We start from the raw sequence: 25,591 nt of genomic DNA, 5'->3' as shown, positions 1-25,591 counted from the left end.
AGAATTAAAACAATGTGGCACCTGTGGGCCTCACGTCCTTTAAAAAACACCTGCTCTTCAGCGCATGCGCAGCTTCTTTTTCCGTGTCAGAAGCTCTAATGAAGGTACTATTTGAAATTTTCTTATGATTTAGGTTATAGAGTGAATTGAATGGTTCTATTAAAGAACTGCGAAGCGTTTTTGAAGGACAGGCACTTGTAACGACTTCACCTGTAACTTATGTAAATTTATTTGACGCCTCATTATTTTTTATGAAAAAAAGAATAGGGAAATGTTTACTTAACTTATACATCTGATATTTTTTTTCGAAAAATTACTATGCTATTACTTATATCTTATGATTATGTGCGTATAAGAAAAACATTGATACATATTATAAAAAACGATTCTTAAATCATGTGTAAGAAATAAATAAATAAAATTGTAAAATTTGAGAGACATCTAATTTATAAAAGAAATGTATCTTTACATTGCGTGTGTTTTTCTAAATGTAATTTAAATCCATAACATCGTTCAAATATTCTGAAACCTTAATATTATACTAAGCTGAACCATTTTATCGCATTTCTTACCTTAATAGCACGATAATGTAGTTAACTTGAACGGAGATGGTTACACCTAATTAAGGTTGTTGCAAATTCGCACTTAATTACGGTTCAGGATATGGTTAATCGTTGAATCAAATTTTTCTGAGAGTGTGGTTAGATAATTTATGCGCTTCACATTTACTGAACATGCATCTACAAAATGTTTTGACAATGAAACAAATTTACAGGTTCCTTCTATAAAAGATTGTTTTAATAGAGTTCCATAAAATTTTTTTTATTTGAATTTTTAAAAATGTTACTCTTCAATTTTAACTCCCGCAATTTTAACACTTTTCCTTTTATATTAAATACTAATTTTTTGTTTTTAAATTTTAAAATAGGAGTAATAGTTAAGTATTGATTGCTGACATCTTAGAACTTGTCTCAGTTGAAAAACACGAATTGTTACTATACATCGCTTCTTAAATAAGGCATAAAAGAGATTAAAGCAACAAGTTCAGACGAAGAATTCGAAAGCAGAAGTGAAAAATTTACAAAGTGGTTTGTGAATCATTGCCTTACTTTTACCATTATTAATAGAATGTTCGGAATCTTTGAGGTGGAACATATAGAAGGCACGAAAGTTATTAGACAACTTTGACATCCAATAACTCTTGAAACATTTATGTAGCTTGTACACGTCACAGAAACATATAGCTTTTACTGCTGCAGAAATAAATCTACAGCAATGCATATGAAACTATGAAACAAGAATATTAATGAAAGCACACAAAGAAATGCATATAAACTCGGGAATGTAGATAAAGCAAAGACGCATGCAAAACGGTGGAAAAGTAAAACTTCATATATGTTACTTTTATATTTACAATAAATAAATAAAATAATCTGAATAACTTTTAATCTAATGATCGGATCTTCGCGTACTAGGACTCAATCTTAATGGTTCGAGGAGAACCCTCAAATAAAACGATAAAATATAATAATACTATCTCAAATATAATGCAAAAGATAATTTAAGTTACGAAATTAGACACAAAAGTGTACAGTCTTTGGATAAACCTACTTTTTTCTGACTCATTATGAATTGTGACTCCTTCCCCCCAGAATATAGAGAGTAGCCGCAATTTGGGAAATATGTTCCTAATAGTTTGGTCAGGTGAGCGGTTCAAAGTGTGGACACCTTAATGTTAATTTTACCTTTTGCGTGCTTACCCCATATCTCGAGAACTTTTTAAGTAAATTAAAAAAAAATTTGCACATTACTATGAAATTCAATTTCCCAAAGATTCCACACACAAAATAATTTCCAATAACTATTTGATATTTTTTATACTTTTATATAATAATAGTCTGAAATTACTTTTAATTGCGAAGTATGCAAAATTTTACATTATTTTAAGGAATATAATTTTCTACTGCGAAATACAAATTTTAAACGAAATCGGTTGAATGGTTCCTGAGAAATCGAATTTTAAATACTTGACTTTTTATATTTATATCTGAGTTTGTAAATACTTGAAAAAGCAACAAATAGGAATGCTTTTATATTGTTTAGTTTTATTATGTGTCAAAGTTCGTCCAAGAATTTTCGATCAATTACCTGATGGTTCATGAAAACTTTACCCACGGGATATTTCGCATCAGAAATTTATCTAATGGATATAATCAGGTCAACAGTCAACCCAGGTCAACGAAATCAATTAACTTTCTCTAGTTTGAAACCGTATCATAAAACTAATATTATTCCTTTGTAACCCGTATGATAAATTTATTAAAAAATTATATTGAATTTTGTTTAACAAATATATTAATTTCTAAGAGATATTTTTGGGTTTCTCTAGGATAATTTTCAGTCTATCTAATTTCAGCCAGATTTCTTTTTCTAGCAAATGAGCACAAAAAATTTAACGAAAAAATAAGTGAACAGAACAATTAAATTGCTTGTTAAAAATTAGTAATTTTTTTCATTTAACCAAAGGAGTATTTAGTCTATCAAAGCTCTGTTATGTGGAGTTCTGTGCATAAAACTATTTAATTATTTTTTATCAATTGAAATATAAATGCATTTTACCTGTTGTAAAATTTAAGTTTAAAGTTAAAAAGAGACAGAGTGATTTAATGTCTTTCAGAAATAACGATTGAAATGTTCTAAATTTAATTGAATAAAACTTGGGTCAAATATCAATTGGGTTATAATTTCTTGAGAGTATTTTTTAATCCATTTTGTACATTTTAAATTTTTTCAAAATATAGATATAGTCCAATAAAATAAATTGGTGAAATCTTAAGGAATATGATTGAGTGTTTTAAGCCGATTGTGACGCATTTGTAAGACCTTTTTAAAAGGGCGTTCTTTGTTTTAAATTTTTTTTATACTATTGTACCATTTGTATTGTTCAAAATGTTCACAAAAATGTTGACAAATCTTCAGTATGGTATTTTTACAAAAATTTTATAAAATTAATGCTCTTAATTTTTTTTAATACAAAACTGAAAATATTAAGCTTCAATATTACAAATTTTTGGTTTATTTAAAGAATAATGTACAGCATTAAATATGCCTGCAGCATTCTTTCTTTTTAATGTTTAAAAAAAATTCCTAAAACAAAATATAACATTATTCTTATTTGTTATTACTTATAAAAATACATAATAAAGTTTAATAACGTTTCAAAAATTTTATGAAGACAAATTAAATTGAAATAACAGTAATAAACTTCATGCAAAATTTTTTATAGGGTTTGAGTTATATATTTTAAAGCTGGAAAAATCATGAAAAAATGAACACTGTGAAGGAAGCCTTCAAATTTTATGTATCACGTAAAGCACAATTTAAAAAGAAACTTATCTTCTGTTCGGCTAACAAAAACATAATTTTTCTTCTATTTGAAAGATATTTATTAGCGTAATTTTGTCAGTTATAAGAAAAGGACTACATTAGTATTAAAATCCAATTCACTAAACTAACTCAAAGTTTTTTTTTTTTTTTTTTTAAACTTTCTTTTTCTTAAGTCTCTATCTTTTAAAATCCTTCATTCTTTATTCATTCATGAAAATCTAATTATCGTGAAATTTCGCATTTATTTGTGACCCTGGATAGTTAGTTATCACTTAAACCATTTAAAACGCAAAAAAGTTTTATTTTTAAAATGAAAAATTATAATTTTGAATTTTTTGTCGGAATAATATCATTTTGAGCGGTTTAATTTTATTTATTTCAAGATTCTACTCTTTTCCCGTACTATCCAGGTGTTGAATTTAAGAAACTCACGTTTCCATTAAAAGAAAAAAAGAACCGTTTTTGCGTTAACCCCCGCGTTGTTATGTTTGCTTCTCCGGCAGTGCAGTTTCACTCACTCCACCTGGCATTGAATTTGAACTGCTTTATCGAAAACCCCCCCTCTTCAGATGGAATCACTATCACTCCAGCACAAGTTCGTGCAGTTCAGCACGCGTATTGACATCCCCCCTTAATCTCCCCAACTCTCAAAAACCTTTTTTGCGGATGGATGGCTACGCGTGCCTAAGAACCTACCACCTGCCCGCATAGGTAAGAACCTACCGACCATCTGTCTCAGCTTTTTGCTACAAAAACAAGCCAGCATTTTCTTTTCTTCTTCTCTGCAAGGTTTTTGCGAGAGATGAATGTGTAATAACTTCCTTCAGTTGGGATAAATGGAGACGTACGTCGCATACATAATTTCAGAAACAAGACGCCGTGCTGTTTTCATTGCCAACAAGCCCTTATAAAATTCACTTAAAAAAGAAGAGTATGCTGGTTGGAATTCTTTATTGACTCTTGTGTCCGATTAAGAATTAATGGTGTCCGGGAGTTAGATTCTAATTTCCCCATATCTTCTATGTTTATCTATGGCGAATCATTAAATACTAATTCCCTATTGAATTCCTAATTAATATTGTGGAATATCTTTAATTAATTTCATTAACTAAAACTAAAAAAATTGTATTAATTAAAACTTATCAATTTTATTAATTAAAATTAGTTTACTTTATTCATCAAGTGTATTTTAGAGAATTAAGTTACCAAATTTAAATTTTTACTTATTTTTTAAATTTTTTTAGAGTTATCCTAATATTTTTGCAAAGCACTGAATGCTGGAGAATATTTAAAATCTTAATAATTAAAATTTCGGTAACTAAGTTCCATAAAATACATTTTAACGAATAAAAATAAAACAAAAAATGTTCCAAAATAGGGAATTGACTTAATAAATAGGGAATTGGCACTTGTAATTCTCTATAAATTAATATTGGAGACTGGAAAAGCAGAACTGATTGAAGAAGGTTGTTTAGAATATCTATTTTGTTAATAGATTTAAAAATTAATTTCAGGAAGAAAAAAAAATATATCTCCTGATTTTCTTTTTAGTTCAATGATACTAAATCACACCTTTTGACCTCAACTCTTAGACTGATGGGGGAAAGCATCAGAATTTGAAGTAGAAACCCATGTTTTTATTACAGATTTGCTTTTTCTAAAGATATCTCTATTTTGACTGTCAAGTTCTTTTTTATTTTGGTTAGCTGGTGAAGCTGTAATATAAAAATTAAAATAAGGTACTAATTGTTTAAAATGGGAATACCTTAAGAACTACATGTCAGATCGAAAAAATAAAAATGGACATGTTTGATATTTTGAAAATAACTACCTAATAATATCAAGCTTGACCCTGATGGGAATTAGCCCAGTTTCAAGTAAGGATGTTGGTCGAGTTCGGTATCATAGATTGCATTTTTGATAAATATTTCGCATGTGTATTTTCAGATTTTTTGTCGAATGAGTAATTTTCAAGATATTTGAATGTTTTCATATTTTTCTGATATCCCTTATAATCACATAATATTTCTAATTTAAGCACGTATAAATATGACCTATCATTTTATAATGATTCTCAAGTTAAAAATGAGAATTTGAAACGATGTTCTTAATTTTTCCCTTGAAGCGGGAAATTGTGGTAAATAAATTATCATCAATTTGCATTTTATCTTTAGATAAATATTATATCAAATCAAATTTGATGATAATTTACTGCATATTTTATTCTTCAATCAAACAAATGATTTATCATTAAATTTTGAACAAACTACAAAGTACTCAAGAGGGTTATGCATTATTATTGATTTTTCTTACGAAAGGAAAAAATTGTGATTTATTAATCATCAGGAATCAGAATTTTATCTTTAATTACATATTATAGAGTAAACTTGATGGTAATTTACTGAATATTTTATTTTTTAAACAAATAAAAGACTCATCATTAAATTTTTAGCAAGCTACAAAGTACTCAGGGGGATTTTTAAAATCTTTTATTTTTTCTCATGTGAAGGAAAAATTGTAATTCTATAATTATCAGAAATCTACATTTATCTATAGTTGCATATTATATTAAAGCAAACTTGTTGATAATTGGCTTTATATTTTATTCTTCAATTAAATAAGACTTATCATTAAATTTTAAATCAAGTACAAAGTTTATTAAGTGATTATGTTATTCTTTTATTGATTTTTTTTATGCAAGGGAGAAAGATGGATTATAAATCATGAGCAATCTGCATTTTATCTTTAGTTGTATATTATATCAAAGCCAGCTAGGTGTAGTTTTTTTGTCTTAATTTAGTTTTGCATCATATAAAATAAGTATTATCATATAAGTGCATGATCATGTTGATTATTTTTAAAACTGAGATAAGAAACAATTGTACTTTCTTTGTATTAAGTTGAAAAAATGTGTAACGCCAATACCATATACCCCTCCTATTTACATTTTAAAATTCAAATTATCTTCTATTCTTCTTATAACGATAAAAACGAATAATATTCTGAAATAAGACAAAGAATAATCTTAATTGTTAACTTATAGAAGTTCAGAAATTTCTAATAGTTTTAAAAAAATGCCGTTATAATTTTCATAAGTTGAGATTACTTTTCAAACACTACACTGTAAAATATTCCGGGTCAAATTATAGTTTATATTACCAGCACTTTGGGTGCATCATCCATTAAATCCATTTGATCGTAATATCCATTTTACCATAAAATATCATACCATAATTATTACAGTAATATTTATTTAATTATATTGATTCAGTGATTTTACGGTAATTATTACTGTAAAAATTGGGGTATATTAGAATTTTTTGTTGCTCAACATGTTCCGGTAAAAAGCTAAGTACCGGTGCTTTTTTCCGAAATTTGTTCAGGAATTTTTTACAGTGTAAATTCTATTTGTAATTGGTTTCAAAAGGTTTTACACTAAAATGTCTCTAAACATGAATGCAGTGGATGTTTACGTGATTTACCTAATATTTAATGAAATTTTGATGAATACTTAATATTTGATGAAATTATATAAACATCAAAAGAACAGTAAGAAAAAATAAAAAAATTCGGTCTTCAAAGATTAATTTAAAAAATTTATCTACACCTTTGCCTCTTAAAAAAGAAAGAAAGAAAAAAAAAACCCGCATACATAGTTGGGTAATTGTCTAATTTTATTTAGTATTTACATAGCTAATTTATAATAAAAACTAGGTTGTTCAATTTTATAAAATATAAATGTAATTAGTTTCTGAAACATATAATGACACATTAATTCTAATTTTAAAGTATAAATATAATGTGTCATTTTACAATGATACTTAAGTTATAAATGAGTGTTTGTAACTACTTTATTCTTTAAATGCCTTTCCCCATATTGGGGATAAATTAAAGTTAATAAATCATCAGCAACCTACATTTTATCTTCAGATATCTATCATATCAAAGAAAACTTGATGATAATTTACTGTATAATTTATTCTTCGATCGAAGTAAAGAATTATAATTGATTTATAAAAAAGCTACAAAGTAACTCAGTGTGAAGAATTTTGAAACAGAGAAGGGGAAATAACATTTGCCCCTTCTTTTGTAACAAGTTAAAAAAATGTGGTATGCTATTAATTCTTCTAAATTCAGTACCCCAGTTACTGTATTCATAAATTAGGTACTTTGAGTGCAGCTGCTATGTAAAGTATATAAAAATTGTCGTAAATTTTCGGCGAGTAACCTGTCTGTATACCCTTTCATTTAGTTTGTCGCATTTAAAACTTAGTTGCGAACACAGGGTTGCCAAATCAAGAGCACCTGACGGAACAGATGCAATTTTTACTGAGTTAATGACTCTGTATTTTTTTATTTATTATTTTTTTTATCAACACTGAAGAGTGAGTGACATTTTATCTCTTTGTGCCTATTTTCCGCCTTTGTACGCAAGATATGGACATTGATCTTAAGAGAATGCCATACCACGGAAGAAACTTTTTGTCGCAAATTTTCTTTCACCTCCATTACTAATTTAAAAGAAGAAAAAATAAGAGTAAGCCATAAAGTTTCAATTCTTGAAAAAATTTCAAAATATTAAAATGCAAACAAATTCTTCTTCTCATAATTTGCTTTTATTTTGAGGTTTTAAAAATTTCCATTTTCAGTATTTCGAACTTCATGGTTTACTTTAGGTTTGTTTGAACTCTCTTTTTCTATACTTTAAACTAGTTATGGAGGGGAAACAGTATTTGCGACGAAAGGTTTCTCCCGTTGTATGGCGTCCTCTTGAAAGGGATCGAAATCTTATAATTTAAGACTGCACATTTTTATTCAATATTTCAAAATGATTTTAAAATATACTCATATATAATTAGAAATATCCATTTGAAACAAAAAAAAAATTTCTGAGTTCTTTAAAATTAATACTGAAAAAGAATTAATACTGGAAGAAATTGTTCAGAAGTAGTTATCATTACATGGTTGCCATTTAAAATGTGCAGAGAAATGAAAAAGATAAGTTTCATTCTGTTTTTCAGAAATTCTACAAGCATTCGTCTTATGGATAAAAACTCTTCTATTTTTTTTAAAAGTGGAATTTATTTTATGTTTAAGTATTATTTCATAATTTAGTTTTTGATTAAAAATTAAAGAAATATTTGTGAAAGAAGAAAAATTTGCTTCAAAACAATAAAGAATAAAATTTTAGTCAATGAAAATAATTAACTCAATGAGAGTTTTTTTTTTGTATGATGGAAGGATGCATTTGTGTTTAGGTAACTTTATATTTTCTCAATATTAATGCGTCGACAAACATTTAAATTTTGAACTACATATCAACTTAGGAGTAATTATTTTAAATTTATTTATCTAGGTATCAAATCATTATAATATATTGCATTTTACCTAAATTTAGCTTTAACTGTGTTTATTTATTTATTATTATTTTTTTAGGAAAAAATGACGAAATTTTTTCAATGAATAGTATAACCTAGATATATTTATTCATTCCTTTGAAACAATTATTTGTATAAATGTATTATTTCTGTAGCTATTAATTATGCAAATGTAATTATTATGTAAATGTATATTCTTATTTCGGAAGGCTACTCATTCCTTTTTCGCTAGCCCCAACTTTATTTTAAATTACCTCAGTCAATGCTCATTTTTAGAGTTCCTTTTTCTCATTCTTAATCTTGAACTTGTAATTTTAAGTAAAATAAATTAAGATACATCGCAAGTTGTTTAAGTGACCAAGTAAATTTGAAATTAGTACATTTTAGTATTTGCGATTTCAGTAAATTTTCAAAAGTAAGGAGGATGTAAATATTATATATATATCTATAACAAATTCAAAATAATTAAATGTAAAAAAAATGTGCCGAAAATTTGGTTCGGATTTATTATAAGAGAAAAATGATCACTGAGTATTCACTTTTATATCAATCTGATTCATTGCGTTGAACACATAATGCTTAAGAGTAAAAAGTACCTCATTAAATGTGTTTTTTTTTTTTGAATTATTTTTTTCATTCTAAATTTAATATTTAATAAATAAATCAAGATATAAGCGTAATAAATTCTTCTGAGGGCTAAGTAAAATTTATATTGATACTTAGTTTGCAATTTCAGTAATATTCGAAAGTTAAAGAAATGTCAGTAAATGTAATAAAAATCTGGTTCTGATTTATTACAAGGGGAAAATCATGATTTAAGAATTCATATTTTTATCAAACTGAACAATAAACATTCTTCGCATTGCACGCTAAAAAGTTTCATATTAAACAAAAAAAAAATGTTGAATTTTTTTCTTCTCAGTCTTCATTTAGAACTTTTAGTTTTCAATAAAATAAATCACGATATATTCAAAATATTTTTGATTGCTAATTAAGCTTTATATTATATTAATTTCAGTAATATTCAAAAGTTAAAGTAATGAAAAAAATTGTATCGAAAATTATTCTTATTATATTTATTGAACTGAACAATTGTATTACAGTAGAAAAATGCAATACACATTTTAAATGCGCAACCAATTTGAGCGGCATTTTTGATAACGCAGAGAAATTGTACCTTCCGCGAGATGAAGAGTCAAAAAATGATTTAAGAATTAATATTTTTATCATATAACATTAGTTAATATCATTTTTACATTTAATTTAACCTTAATATTCTTTTTAAAAAAATTCAGATTTTAGAATACAGCAGTAATAAGCAATACACATTTAATAACATTTATGATAACAAAAAGAAATCGTTCTTTCTGCGAGTTTAAGAGCAAAAAGAAAAAAAAAAGATTTTAGAATATGTATATTAATCATATAAGACAACCAAGCAGTGAAATGCAATGCACATTTGTGAGGCAATTTTTACATCTGAGAGAAATTGTACTTTCCTCGAGATGAAGAATCAAAAAACAATTTACGAGTTCATATTCTTATCATATAACATTTCTGACTAGAACTGCACAACACTAAAGTGCAATATACATTTACTGCACAAGGAATTGCGCGACATTTTTGATAAGAAAGAAAAATTGTGCCTTCCGCGAGATGAAGAGCCAAATGTGGAGATGGTTACAATTGGAGTATGAAAGTAGTCGCGTGTCGGAGCAGATGGTCGGAGGGGCAGGTATGTATTGATACCTTTAGGCTCTTTCTATTCCAGCTGCCCCCTGTTAATCCAGTTCACTCATTTCAACAGCTGGTCAAGCCTTCCGCCATCATTTCTTTCTTCATTTTTTTTCATTTACCCCCTCTTTCAAATGGAATAATTTATATTTTATTTTCTTCTTAGAAGTTTTATGCCAAATTGAATGTTTCATTACTTATTACGAAGATAAAATTGATTTGGATAATTATACTTGGAATTAACTTGTTACATTTTTACATTTGATTGACCCTTAATATAATTTTTTTTATTCGGATTATAGATATCAGCATGTGATTATTTTGTTTGCACGCTGGTATGAGTTTAAAATTTTGTATAACATAGAAGAATATTTAATATGCATCGCAGATTATGCTAAGATAATTATGCTATTTATTTAACTAATATTTATATTTAAACATTTATTAATTATAACTTTCCTGATTTGGAGTGTAGATTTCAGCATTTAAAGTACAGTTTTGTTCAACTTTTAACAGTTTGAAAATTTGCATGATACAGAGTATACGTATATGCAAGTAGTCATTATAAATTATGTTAAAATAATTTATACAGAATTTTTTTTATTTAATGTTTAGATTTAAAAATTTATTATACCACTTTAAAAGGATTTAAAACTAAACTAGTTAAAACCATCTTGCAGCAGAACTGCTTATCATAATAGTAGCATTTTTAGAATATTTTGATTTTTTTCTGCAAAAATTACATCTGCTTGTCACGAAAAAACTAACTAACAGAAAGGATTATAAAGTTTAAATTTGAATAACATTGTAGAACTTAAACAACAATTACCATTTATAGCACGCAACCATGTTTCTTTCTCAAAGTTTTTTTTTTCTTCAAGTTTTATGATAGTTGTGAATAGCTTTCTCTTTAATGCATTAAGGAATGAATTTTTTTCAGTTGTGTTTATGATTGCATTAGACGTTTACAAATGACTTTTCTTAATTTTTTTTAAAACTTTTCTTAAAATTTTGAATTTTGAATTTTGTTCGAAGTTGGAAAATGAGATAAAATAATTAAGTAGGAAAAATGAGATAAAATAAAACAGATTTCAAATTCAAAAATTTATACTCTATATTATTATTTCCATAAATCTTAGATCCAAACTACATTATTGAAATTTCTAAATAACAATCTAATTGAATATGGCAAAATTTAAAAAAAATGAATATTCGGCTTGATTAAATCAGGATTTTAAAATTTTAGTTTTTAACGAAACAAATGATTCAAAATTTACAATTTCATCTTTAACAAACCTGATTTTAAATGTAAAACTAGACTTCTTTTTTTTTTTTAACGAAAATTGTTGTTATTCATTATCTTTTTCAAAAAAATAGATTAAAATCTGAATAAATTATAACGAGGCGATTAAATAGTAAGAGAATATTGCTTCATGCGCGCAACTTACGATTCTTCGATACTTAATATTTCATTGCAGATGTAACAAAAAAAAAAGTTAACTAATCAGATTTTTCTTAAAATTAGGTATTTGAGTTAGATGTTAAGAACTAAAATTAAAAATTATGTTTGAAAACACTCAAGAATTAAATCAGAGATTACGAAAATACTAATTAATACATTTTCTTTTGTCTGACAGAATAAAATATATCACATATGAACGTTTCATTAGAAATTACTACTTATTTTCAGTAATGATGAAATTAATAATAAAATGTTGTCATAATTATCAAGAAAATCAATAGAACTTTATTATTAATTTAGAAAAAATTATTGTATTAACAATGCAGTTAAAACATTTTTACTAACATTTTCTACACGTAATGCTAATACTAAAGTTGAAATTAGTGCTTGTTTTTCTTTCTTTTTCTGATAACATTTGTACTAACGTTTTCTTCACGTAATCATACTTATCTACGTCTTCGTTAGAGGAAACTCTCAAGCGCTGCTGCGGGTGCTAAAAATTAATACAGCATCGGCAGATTATTTTTCATCTCAGTTTTCGTTTTATTTTTAAAAAGCAAACAAACAAATGGGGAAAACTGCTGAGACGCCTTTTAAAACATCTCTAAATTTGTTTCAAATAAAAATTAAAAGCTGAATTGTATTGAGAATAAAAAGTATGGTCAAAACTCCCAGAATATGGTAAGATTCACCGTGTTGTCATATGCTCTGGAACACGAAAATGCTCGATAATTTTCACCAAAGCATTTTGGTAATGAATTTGCTAGAATTAACAATGAAATATAGTTTTATAATATGCGATAAAATTTGGTAAATGTGGTAAAATTTGGTAATTTTATTATGATACCTATTTGGTGATTTTATTATGATACCTATTTGGTAATTTTATTATGATACCTATTTGGTAATTTTATCATGGCATAAGAACCATTAATTCGGTTAAATTTACTTTTCAGTTTTGTATTTTGTATTAAATGGGTGGTAATAAGAGCTATAATTTTGAAAACTAAGATTTCCGGTAAACCGTTACCATATGAACAGAAAAATTACCAAATGAATGGTTTAAATACTGTATATTTTGGTTTTTTTTAACCAGAATAATGTTTTTTTTTCCAGAAATGATATTACCATACAGTAGGTAGGGGAGAGTGGGGTCAATTGTAACAGGGTACGATTGTAACAGAGCAAATATTTCGAGTGTCGGGTTCTAGATTTGGTTCTTAGGTGGCGAACAAGGTGTATTTAATAAATCTACATGTACACCCCTACTGGCAACTATTTTTATGTACTTTTGAAAGAGTTACATCACAAAAGATATTTTCACGCTACGTAAGTACTTTTTTTGGTATTAGAATATTATATTGTAACAAAGTAATTTTGTTTAAACAAATAAAAATTATTAACCGAATATGTAAGTGGACACCTTAATTAACATTTTGAAGAAAAAAAGATTAGTTTTGTTAATTAACTAGTATTGTTTTTAACAAATGAAGCTGAAATGGCGTCTTGGGGACAATTGTAACAATAAGTAAAGGGACGATTGTAACAGCTGAAAATAAATAATTTTATGTTTACAAACCATTACTTAACTCTTTAAGAACCACCAATAGTTTCCTATATCATTTATATTATGTTGCATGTGCATTATTTCATTTGTCACCTTTCACAGCATAAATTAAAATTTTTAACCACTTAAAGTTTAACCCTTTAGGTCTCTGCTCATCATTATTTTGACTCCTAAAATATCATTACTATTTTGATCAATAAAAAAATATATCAGAACTATGATAATATGTATAATTAACTATGTTTTAGTTGAATTTATGAACTGTTACAATTGACCCCGTAAGTGGGGACAATTGTAACAAGTGCACGACTGTCAAAAATTGTTAATAACTGATATAATAACATTTAAAATAAGGTATTTATTTTTCTTTTCTAGTAGAGGATAGTCTACTTTACTCGTCTGTCAATTAATACTAATAATATATTGGAATTTTTGTCAGTTAAAAATAGTTAAGTAAAAAATGTTACAATTGACCCCACTCTCCCCTACTTTTACCAGAATTTATATTTCTGTGTGAGAGTTACACCACAGAAAACAAAAATTTAATGAAAGGGGATTTATTTCGTTTTTATAATATTATATAAAATTTAGCTTAAATATGAACATCATAAAGTTATATTTACAAAGTTTGCTACATGAACGTTCGATTAATCTGATTTTTCACGAAAATAAAACAAAATAAAAATTAAATTGAAAAAAATGAAATAAAAAATAAATTAAAATCTCTGTCTGACTGCGTTAAGGTCGCAGACAAATTTCCATTTTTGAAGATAGAGCTGCAGACTGGCTCCAGAAATTCTGCTACCGGGTACATATCTGTACAAACAAAAGCTTCGAAAAAATCTATTTAAAAGTTTATTTTTTTTCTAAATTGCTTTCGATAATTTTTTTATTTGAAAATAACAAAACTGTTGCAATTTTAATTTTAAAATTTTTAGAGACACAAATGTCATTTTATGTTTAACATTATTTACTAAAACAACATGAAAATCAGTTTTTCATTTTTAACGAGGTGTATGTACACTGTTAAAAATATCTCGAAAAAAAATTGTTGAAAACAATTTATTTAATTATTACTTTACTATATTCAAACAAAACAGTTAAATAATTATAAATAGGATGGTAATGAAACTGTTAACTGTGAGAAAAACCGTTTAACTGCTTTCTTCTTATACAGTTAAGCCATCAAAATTTTATCTCACCAACTAGACCCAGCCACTTAGTTCCCTGCAAATGGGTACATATTGTAGCCCACAGGGCAAATCAGTCAATCTCATGACTGACAGAACGGGGTTCGAATCCCAGCGTTGACACCACAATATTTCCTCCATTCCCTTCAACACATGAAGAGCTTCCAGTGTTCTGTACTCCCCAATTTTTGACCCAGGGAGGGCTATTAGAATACGATACTCTCATTCACGTATAGATGACACCTCCATAAAGCTGCTGAACTATGTTCAGTAAAATTCCGTTTTTTTATGGTTTCAAAACCATGCTAGTTGTAAATGGTTAGTAAATCGTGTAGTTTTGTATTCATGGATTTTTAACCATACTAGTTGTAAGCCGTTTCAAAACCGTAAAGGTAAAACGTGCTCTTTATCGTAAACATTGCGGTTAATTGGATGGACAGACTGCTGTCGGACTTCTAGAATTGAAATTCTAACAGTGTACGTTTTTAAAAACTTTTAATTTTTGCTGCAGAAGTCAAATGTTTGTACTGCTTAAAATGCTCTACTTAAAAGGTTTTTAATACATAAATTTATTGAAAAGATATAATTTATAGATATAAAGAGAACAAGTTAGGTACTTAGAATATTACAGAACCCTTTAAAACCCTGCTTAAAATGTTTTTTCTGATTGCTTATGTGTCTTAAATGATTCGAGCAAAATTTTCAATTCTCTTTTTACGGAGGAAAATCTTAATATCTATGGGGGTATGTATGATGAGAGGTTTTGTAAAATTTTTAAAAATTATAAAATTGAGAGCAATTTAAAAAAACAACTTGATGGCTTTATATTAAAAAATCTAAAAAAATCACAATTGTAACAAAATTTAAATTCGTATTTTTTATTGTGAAATGTTTCTTGGAAGTTTAAAAGATTATAAAAGTGAAAGCAGAGGAAAAAGCCCTAAAATCTATTTTAACACAGCATATATAATAAAATACTACTTCACACATAAATGTTTAAACATTAGAATATTCAAGAATTCTAGATAGCACCACATGAAATAATTTTTTAAACAATTTAAAAAAATAATCAAACTAATTAGTCTAATCGTTTCGGAGTTATTTTAGATAAAAAAAAAATAAAAGAGGCCTCGTATAGATGTGTACCGATAAAGTGTTCAAAACATGAGTATGCCATCGTTAAAATAACTTCGGATACGGAAAAGAAGGCATTTATAAAACTTAATGTATCAAATTTATGCGAAACAATAAAAAGCGGACTTTTTTAAAGTTTCAAATTAATATCCTTCTTGAACAACTTTAAGTGGTGGTTAAACTGGAGGGTACATTTTGTAATAGTTCTATTTCATCACTTTAAATGTATCTTTTTTTTCTTTATCTGGGACATTTTATCTAGGATTTACACTTCTGAAATGATAGAGAGTTTTAAGTAAATAAAGAGTTTAAAAAAAGGAGAGTAAAGGAGAGAACCTTTTTGCATTTACAAGTTTACTGGCTAATGGAAACAATTCATTTTTAAAATGGACTTTTTCTTACATAGATCAACTTAAGTTTATTTAAATTAGTTATATAAGTTTATGTTAATTATAGATTAAGTTAAAGTTTCAATCATATGCATAAGAAATATATTAAGTTTATGAAAGGGAAATTGAAAATTTATTTTTACACTATAAAAATTTTAGAGCGCGTTGAACAATTATTATTGCTTAAATTTCTCACAATCTTTATGTAGTGCTAATTTGTACCAATGTATTACTTATTAGTAGGGCTCACACCAGCAATGAAAATTTAGTGATCCAATAGGACCACCTAGTTATTTATTTAGTGGACTAAAAGGAGTATTGTGGTAGCAGTTAAGCGGTATTTATTTAGTGGTAGACAAACTTGAGAAAAAAATCGAACTTTGCAATTACATAACTCATGTTATGCTATTTATCAAAAATTATTAATTGCCATCTGTAACACCATAAAACTAGTTAAGTTTATTATCCCATAATGATAGAAGATTAGTATTTATTAACAGTAAGTAAAAAAATGCTAAAATAATATTAGTAAATAGATTTAACATAGGGATTAAAATGCTGAGACCAAATAAATAAATAAATGCGGAAAACAGAGAAAGTAAGAGCTAACAAAATATTAGATTAACAATCAATTATCTACAAATTATAAATATTCAATAAAGTCAATTCTAAAGGCGCAAAAAGCATTGTTTCATTGATGAGCAATTACATTATCAGTACAAAAATGCAAAGCACAGCACATAATGCAAATTTGAAATTTCAACATTTAAATAAAATTTTTTTTGTTCTAGACACTTTCAGACATTCTTTTTGAATTCCATATCATGTGTAAAATGACTATGCCATTCCATATCATGTGTAATTCCATACCATGTGTAAAACAATAAAACTAGAACAATAATATTTTTTAAATGGATGGAATTTGATGCAAGGAAACTATTTTTCGTTGGTATTTTGTAAATTCCTAACATATTTCAAGGCAACAAATTTGTCGTTTATACGTATGATTTTAGCGATATTTGTAGAATAGTAGGCGACAATTGTCGCTATGCTGCAGTGAACCCTACTTAATAGACTATATTACGTAATACTATTATCCTATTTGAACGAAACATGGTTTAATTTAACCTTTTAATAAGGTTTTACCAAATTTGTACCGAATGATGGTTTAAGTTATAAATATTATGATGATTGAACGTAGAACCGGTTTTTCTGAGATTAATTTAAAAGTTTAATTTCTGCCTTTACAAAATCACTTTAATCGAAGTAATTTTTGTTGGGGAAGAAGCTAATGTAATTTTTTTCGAGATAAAAAGATACTTCCTTTTCGATAGTTTTTGACTTCTCTCTAAATCTGCTTCTCCACATGTGAAGGAAATGAAAAAAGGTTTCCTGTTGGAATGTATGGAATCGCGAAATTTTCGCTAACTTTCAGGTGCCCAAAAGGGAAACGATTCCCTTTTTTAAATTTCGCAACGTGGGGGCACCTGGAGGATATTCTATCCTTCCCCTTTTTGTCATACCTCTTCACTATCAACTTTTCTGCAGAGCAATTTTTATTGTTTTTATAATACATACTGTTCACGATTGTTCCGCTTTCTTCATTTCAATGCGTGAAAATGAAATTTAACATTTTATTTTGCAATGATCATTGTTCAGTGACATAATTCATGTGTTTATATCTCTTGACATAGTTCAAGTTTTTTCAATTTAATGTGTTTAATGATATATTTCAAGGATTCATTTTAATATCTTCAGTGACATATTTCATGTCGTCCTTTTAATATGTTTCGTGGCCCATACTGAAAAAAAATGATAATGCATGTTTTTTGAGCAACATTTAGTTGTGTTTTTATAGTTCTATTATTTTTTTTGATTGAATTAAAAGTTAACTCTTTTTACTCACCATAAATAAGCAAGTAAAAACTTTTTTTAGAGTTCTCAAAGTTAAGAAACACTATCCATTCTTAAATGATTTTTTTAATGATTCTTATTATAGATACTGAAATTGCGAATACTCCTTGAAATTTTTGGAACCTTTTAATTATGTACGTTTAAATGATTACATTTTTTTTAAATAGTGTATTCGATTTAAATATTTAATTCACGCCTGTAAAATTTATCACTCTGTTGAAAGTGTTGAAAGGGCGCGTTTTAATACAGTGGTATATATATATACATATATATGTACATATATATATATATATACACTGGTTATCATAAATTAAGGAAAATTCACAAAAATCGCGATAACTCAAGAAATTACACATGGAATTTTATGAAACTTACCCACAATATACAACACATAGTAAGGTATTAAACAACATAAAAAGAAATTATCAGACATTAATAGTAGTATAGAAATTAGCACATGTATAAAATAAACAAATTGGAAGTATCGGTTTGCAATAGAAAAAGTACCTTTAATATGGAATATGATTGCCTCTAGAAGCAATACAGCACAAACAGCGATGTGTGATGCTTTCAATTATGCGGTCTATCAGTTCAATAGGAAGTGAGAGCCATTGCTCTTGTAAAGCAGTTGCAAGCGTGGCAAGGGTCTGAGGGGGCGGATTGATGGCAGATACACGCCTCCCTAGAGCATCCCAAACGTGCTCGATAGGATTCAAGTCCGGGGATCGAGCTGGCCACTCCATGCGAGTAATTGTTTCCTGTTGAAGATAATCATCAACAATGCGAGCTCTGTGTGGTCTTGCATTATCGTCCTGTAACAGGAAGCAATCACCAATTGCCCCGGCATATGGGCGCACATAAGCATCAAGGATGTTGTCTCGATAAACCTGAGCATTCACGGTTCCCCTTGGAAAGACATGGAGGTATGTGCGCCCTCCTAAGGATATGCCTCCCCAAACACAGACACTGCCTCTTCCGTATGCATCTCTTTCACGGATGTTTGATGGATGATAACGGGTCCCAGGTTCTCTCCATATCAAATAACGTCTACTGTCACTTTCTAGACTAAACCTGGACTCATCCGTAAAGAGAACAGGCCTCCATTGATCTGACGTCCAGTGGACATGTTGTCGGGCCCACTGCAAACGGTCTCTCCTATGGCGTGATGTGAGCGGCACGCAAATGGCTGGTCGTCTCGCATACAGACCACCTTCGTGGAGCCTTCTGCGCACAGTTGACGTTGACACCAACCTTCCGGTGGCTGCAGCAAGAGAGGATCTAAGATGTGTCGGAGTAGCGGTTCTATTCCTGCGTGCACTTAATGTCAAATATCGGTCATCGGCACTGGTCGTAACAGTTGGCCGTCCTTGACTGAACCTCCTAGATGCCGAATCTGTGGTTTGAAATTGCCTCCAAAGTCTATGAACCACAGATGGACTCACATTTAGCCATCTGGCCACTTCTGATTGACTCTGCCCTGCCTCTAGTCTCCCGATGGCTCTCCATCGTAGTTCTTCAGGCAAATGATGCCTAGAGGTCATTATTACGAATTGGCTATCTCAGATTTTCAATGTCGCAATCACAGTAAAATTTGTGTGCTTTCTCTCAAACTTGGACTTTTATGCTCCAGGCAGATGACGTAAGCCGAGTGCAGCGCCACTAATTTGCATATTGCAATTTTACTCAGCTACTCTTAGTGGACAACATATGCAAATTTTGCACGGTTTGGCTTACTTTTGAAAGAGTTATCGCTATTTTTGTGATTTTTCCTTAATTTATGATAACCAGTGTATATATATATATATATATATATATATATATATATATATATATATATATATATATATATATATATATATATATATATATATATATATATATATATATATATATATATATATATATATATATATATATATATATATATATATATATATATATATATATATATATTATTATTATTATTATTATTATTATTACCATCCGGTGCCTTTTACTCAATTTCTTTCCTGGTAAAGAAATATAATTTTATTTTTTTATTTTTCGCTACTATTACAACTTGAAGAACTATTTAGAATGAAAAGAGTTATAATAGCTATAATGAGTTATAGAGTTATAATAGTTAGTTATAAAAAGAGATTCTAAATAGTACTTCAAGTTGTAATAATAGCGAAAAATAAAATAAGATTTCTTTACCAGGAAGGAAATTGTGTAAAAGGCACCAGATGGTAATAAGGAAAGCAAAGTGCAAAAATAATAACATTGGGGATTTTGTAAAAACTTAGAAGTTGTACTTAGCTTTAACCCTCACAGCGCAAAAAAGTCTGAGATCCTCGAGAAAATTTTAAATTTCTCTTGAATTTGCAATACGTGTTACACATAAATTTGCGATAAAAATTATTTGTCAAATGTTCTATTCTTAATTTCTTATTATGTAAGGACGGATTTTTGCTAGATTATAAAAAAAAAGTTATTTGAAAAAACAATGGAATATGAAAAATCACTCAAGGAAAAACAAATTGTGTGTTGAAGTGTTGAATGTTGTTGAAGTGTTGAATTGAATTTAAAGTTTAATGATATAAAAATAAAGAATTTAATAGAGTTCGTTAAATAAACAATGAGATGACGTGCTCTAGGTACACTGAGAAATAAGCATGGTCAAAACTACCTGAATATGGTAAATTTACGTGTATCTGACTCTATAGGGACACCAAAAAACTCGTAATTTTTACCAAAGCATTTTAGTAATGATTCAAGTAAAATTAAAAATAAAATATGGCTTATAAAATGTAATAAAATTTATTAAATGTGGAAAAATTTTGTAATTGAATCATGGTACCTAAGAGCATGACATAAAAACTATTTAATCGGTTAAATTTACTTTATAGTTATGGATTTTTTGCTAAATGAGTGATAATAGGAGCTATAATTTTGAAAACCAGAATTTTCAGTAAATCTTTACCATACGAACAAATATATTGCCAAGTGAATGATTTAAATACCGTATATTTTAATTTTTATTATGAAAACTATTTTTTAAATTTTTTTTTTATCAGGAATGTTATTACGATGCGGTGCGGTAATTTCACCGTGATTCTTCTTCGTGTAAGCAGATCATAAACTAAGCGTGACGCAGAAAATAAAAAAAAGAAAGCGAAAATATCACAAGGGTGCCTTAGGATCGTGGAACGTAGCTGAAGGCAATGAGAAGAATAAATTAATAGGTAATAAGTCGAATATGACTATTGTGACTAATTTTTAAAGTTACATTATGAAGTTTTGTAAAATTTTTCTGTAAACAAATTGCAAAATATACCGACTATTTAATGCTTTCTAGAAACTCTTATGATTCTGAAAACTCTTTAAATGCTGTACTATTGGTTGGTTAGATTATTACCATGAGTTTAGGGCCTTAAGAGTTTTACGAGTTTTTTTAAGAATATATTTTGAAACTATTTTAAAAAGCGCACTTGACATTTTTTAAAAAATATTTACTCACTTAGTAATGTGTCTCGGTTAATAATAAAAATAAAAGCGAGACAAATCTTCCATCAGATAACAATAAAAATGTAAATTTTCTAATTTTTCTGGAATATTTTTTGATATTACCGTTTCAAAAAATTTTAAATTTTAAATTATTTATATTTTATTTCTTACTTTTATAACAATACTTATATAGATCGAAATTTATGAAACGAACATGAGAAAGGTGTAATTCAAAATCACTTAGAGTTTTTAAATCAAGAGAGCTTAAAAAACGCTTTTTCAAGCTTATACGGAATTTTAGTTGACTGTCTATATTCGATTGTGAGTGAGCGCCTTTTAACGTTAAAATCTGTAGTCACGTAATATTGAACGCAACTCAAAAGACAAACAACTTTATGGATTATGCATCAGGACAAATTAGTTCTCATGGATCATTTTTGAGTAAAGATTATTCGCCTTGCATGGTTCGAATAACCAGATAAGCCTCATATGGTTAATTAGACAACTGTGAGATGCGTTAGGGATAATTTGCTTCAGAAGTGGGATGATTTTTATTTTATTTTATAACCGTCGTTGAACAGAAGACCAAATTTTAAGTTTACGACTACCAATGTTCAACTACTCAGCCTTGTTATTTTGAACTCTATCCAAAAGGCAAAGGAACTCCTGGATTAAGTAGTGGGTGAAATTTCCTTTCGTGGATGATTTTGATGGGACTTATCCACATTTGTGTTAAATTGGAGAAGAAAACCATGAACACCTCTCACTGTTAGCCTGACGACTACAACGACACTCTAATCAATGATATGCCTATCACTGAGAACATTTTGCACCAACACTGCCTGAGCGACCACGAATCGGATGATTTTTATTGTGATAAACACTAAGTAACTAATTACTTGAGCTTTAATGGGTACATAAATGCAATTAAAAAATAACATGTGCCTTTACCATATTATTATACCATATTAAAAATAACATATGCCGTTACCATAGGATTACGCTTAGATTTAAAAATATTAATTTATTGACTTTTTTATGACTATATTTTTTATGATTGTGCCTTGCAGAGTTGGCCGTCGATTAGAGTAATCGATTACAACTGTAATTGATTACAGATAATTACAGCTATGTAATCAATTACTTGTAATCACGATTGCAAGTAATCAAAATTTCTGATTACATCGGAGTAGAGCGAAAATGTAATCGATTACATTTTTCAATTACAGTAATCAATTACTTGTAATTATGATTACAAGGCTTGATTACAGCTGTAATCATGATTACATAGTCGATTACAGTAATCAATTACTTGTAATCGTGGTTACAACTTTCAAAAAATTTTGATGACAGCTGTAATCATGATTCCGAGTAATTGCGATTACAAGTAATTACAACAAAAGCGATTACGGGTGATTATGATTACAGGTAATCAAAATATATGATTACATGCAATCATGATTACATGCAATTTGATTACATGTAATTGTGATTACTTGTAATCAAACTATACGATTACAAGTTATTACGATTGTATACTATATGCAAATTCATTATGTAAGTATGTATGAGTTTACATATTTTTATGTACATAGAATGCACGCATGAACGTACAATTTGTGATTCTTATATATACAATGTATGCACAAACGTTGTTTGTACATACAATATACATAATTATATAGTAATATACTTAATGCAATGCGTATATGCTTAGTACATATACATTTATGATACATGTAGGCATGTATGTTAGTTTGTAAGAAAATGTTTTGTATCTTTGTATACATAGACAATATATGTATGAACCTATATAAAAATAATGTTTATGCGTTTGCATGTTTTTATATACTTAAGTACATGCATTGTATAAATTTACGATAATAGCACGTGTATACAATGTACGTATGTATATAAAATTGTACGTATTTACCTACAATATGTAAGAATGTTGTTTAAAGGTACAATATATGCACATAGTTGCATAAATAAAATGCATATATGTATGCATGCACATTTATACAAAGTATGTGCATTGCAAAGTATGTACTTATGTACAACGTACGTATGTACTTGTATAACTACACACTTTGTTAATACTTATGCGCATGTAATGTATGGATGTACAAAAAAAGTAGTTATATGCACAATGTACGTTGTACATACAACGTATACATGTACATAATTACAAGTAATGTATAAATACATGCGTACACTTAAATATATGTAATTACAATACACACATGCATTGTGCATACATCAAAAAAATTTATGTAAGTAAAGTTATTAAAGTTTGTTTTAAAATTTATTCTACGGAATATAAAACTCGACCTCATATTTTTTAGAAAGCAAACGATAATCTTATTTTAAATTTCTAAATATTATTTCCACACATAAAATTTACTGTTTTTTTGTTATTTAAAAAATTTCTATGAAACATGCATTATGTTATAAAAAAAAATCTGTATTGTCAAACATTTCATGAAAATACCTGAAAATAATTTCTTATTCAAAGAATTTTAAAATGATATAGAACAATTAAAGCTGAAAACTAAATTTAAATATCGTTTGATTTTGTCATTTAACTAGCCTGAGTCATTATAAGTTAACTTACATGCATTTTATTTATTGTATTGTACACATATTTAGACATAAATGAAATGCACATATGTATGCGTGTAATGTATGTACAATGTATGTACATACATTCATGCATTGTACATGCATGTATAGTACATACGGATATGCATACATGAAACATACGTGCATTGTACATGTGTGGATACATTCATTGAACATACATACTTTGCACCATATCCATAGATTGGGATAGCATGCATATACACATGTAAAATTTGTACGAAAGAATTATGTCCAATGTATTTATGCACATATGTACTGTATATGTACACACATATGAACATTATATGTTCATTTTATGATATGTACATTATATGAATATACATCTGTACACTATATGTATATACTTCTGTACAATATATGCATCTCAAATGCGTGTATGTACATATGTTACTCATGTCGAATGTATGTATGAATATATGTAAAATATAAATACGCCCAGCGTGCGTACAATCGTACACAAATGTATTATGCATATTTGGATACATTGAACATGAACATACTGTGTATATGTACATCCATACATTGGACATGCATATCATGTACATGTATGCATACATATACTGTACATACTACATGTATACCTATATTGTACATGTATACACATATTATACTGTTCATAAATAAATTGTATATGCATGCCTGGGACATACATTGTATAGACAATGTATGTATGCTTGTACAAACAACAAGTACTTGTATATACATGCGTACATGAATATAGATATACATTTTACATACACAAATATTTGCATAAAATGCATATATTTATTGTGTATAAATGTACATGTCTACATTGTTTGCACATACATACGTAATTATTAGCTATATACATACGTACATATATTTTGTACTTACTATATAAGTGTATGTACATGTGTGTGAAACTAAAATGTCTGTACATATGCACTATATGAAATCATATGTTCATATACTTTAGTTGCATTCCTTTGTACGAATACAAATACGTACAAAATGCAATACATGTAAATACGTGCAAAATGTATCATTATAAAATGCATTACGCTATCTACTGTAAAATATAATCATTTATAAGAATACAATAGTCTTGTAATCGTGTATTTCGATTACATGTAATCATAATTGCATGCAATCATAATTACATGTAATCAAATTACATGTAATCATGATTACATGTAATCATGTATTTTGATTACTTGTAATCATGATTACCCATAATCGTTTTTGTTGTGATTACTTGTAATCGCAATTACTTGGAATCTTGATTATAGTTGTAATCAAAATTTTGATTACAGCTGTAATCAAGATTACAAGTAATTGATTACTGT

At 27.9% G+C, this 25,591-nt stretch overlaps 1 protein-coding gene across 10 annotated transcripts in view; it reads right to left on the bottom strand.

Moving 5' to 3' along the window:
- LOC107451019 (uncharacterized) overlaps positions 1–25,591 on the bottom strand; it is a 227,555-nt gene that overhangs the window by 37,216 nt on the left and 164,748 nt on the right. The gene's annotated exons all lie outside the window — the stretch shown is intronic.

Source organism: Parasteatoda tepidariorum, chromosome 11 (assembly GCF_982258835.1).
Source record: "Parasteatoda tepidariorum strain Cologne lab strain chromosome 11, Ptep-v5.0, whole genome shotgun sequence".
NCBI classification, from domain to species: Eukaryota; Metazoa; Arthropoda; class Arachnida; order Araneae; family Theridiidae; genus Parasteatoda; species Parasteatoda tepidariorum.
The sequence above is the reverse complement of the archived record's forward strand: the minus strand, read 5'-3'. Positions and strand labels throughout refer to the sequence as shown.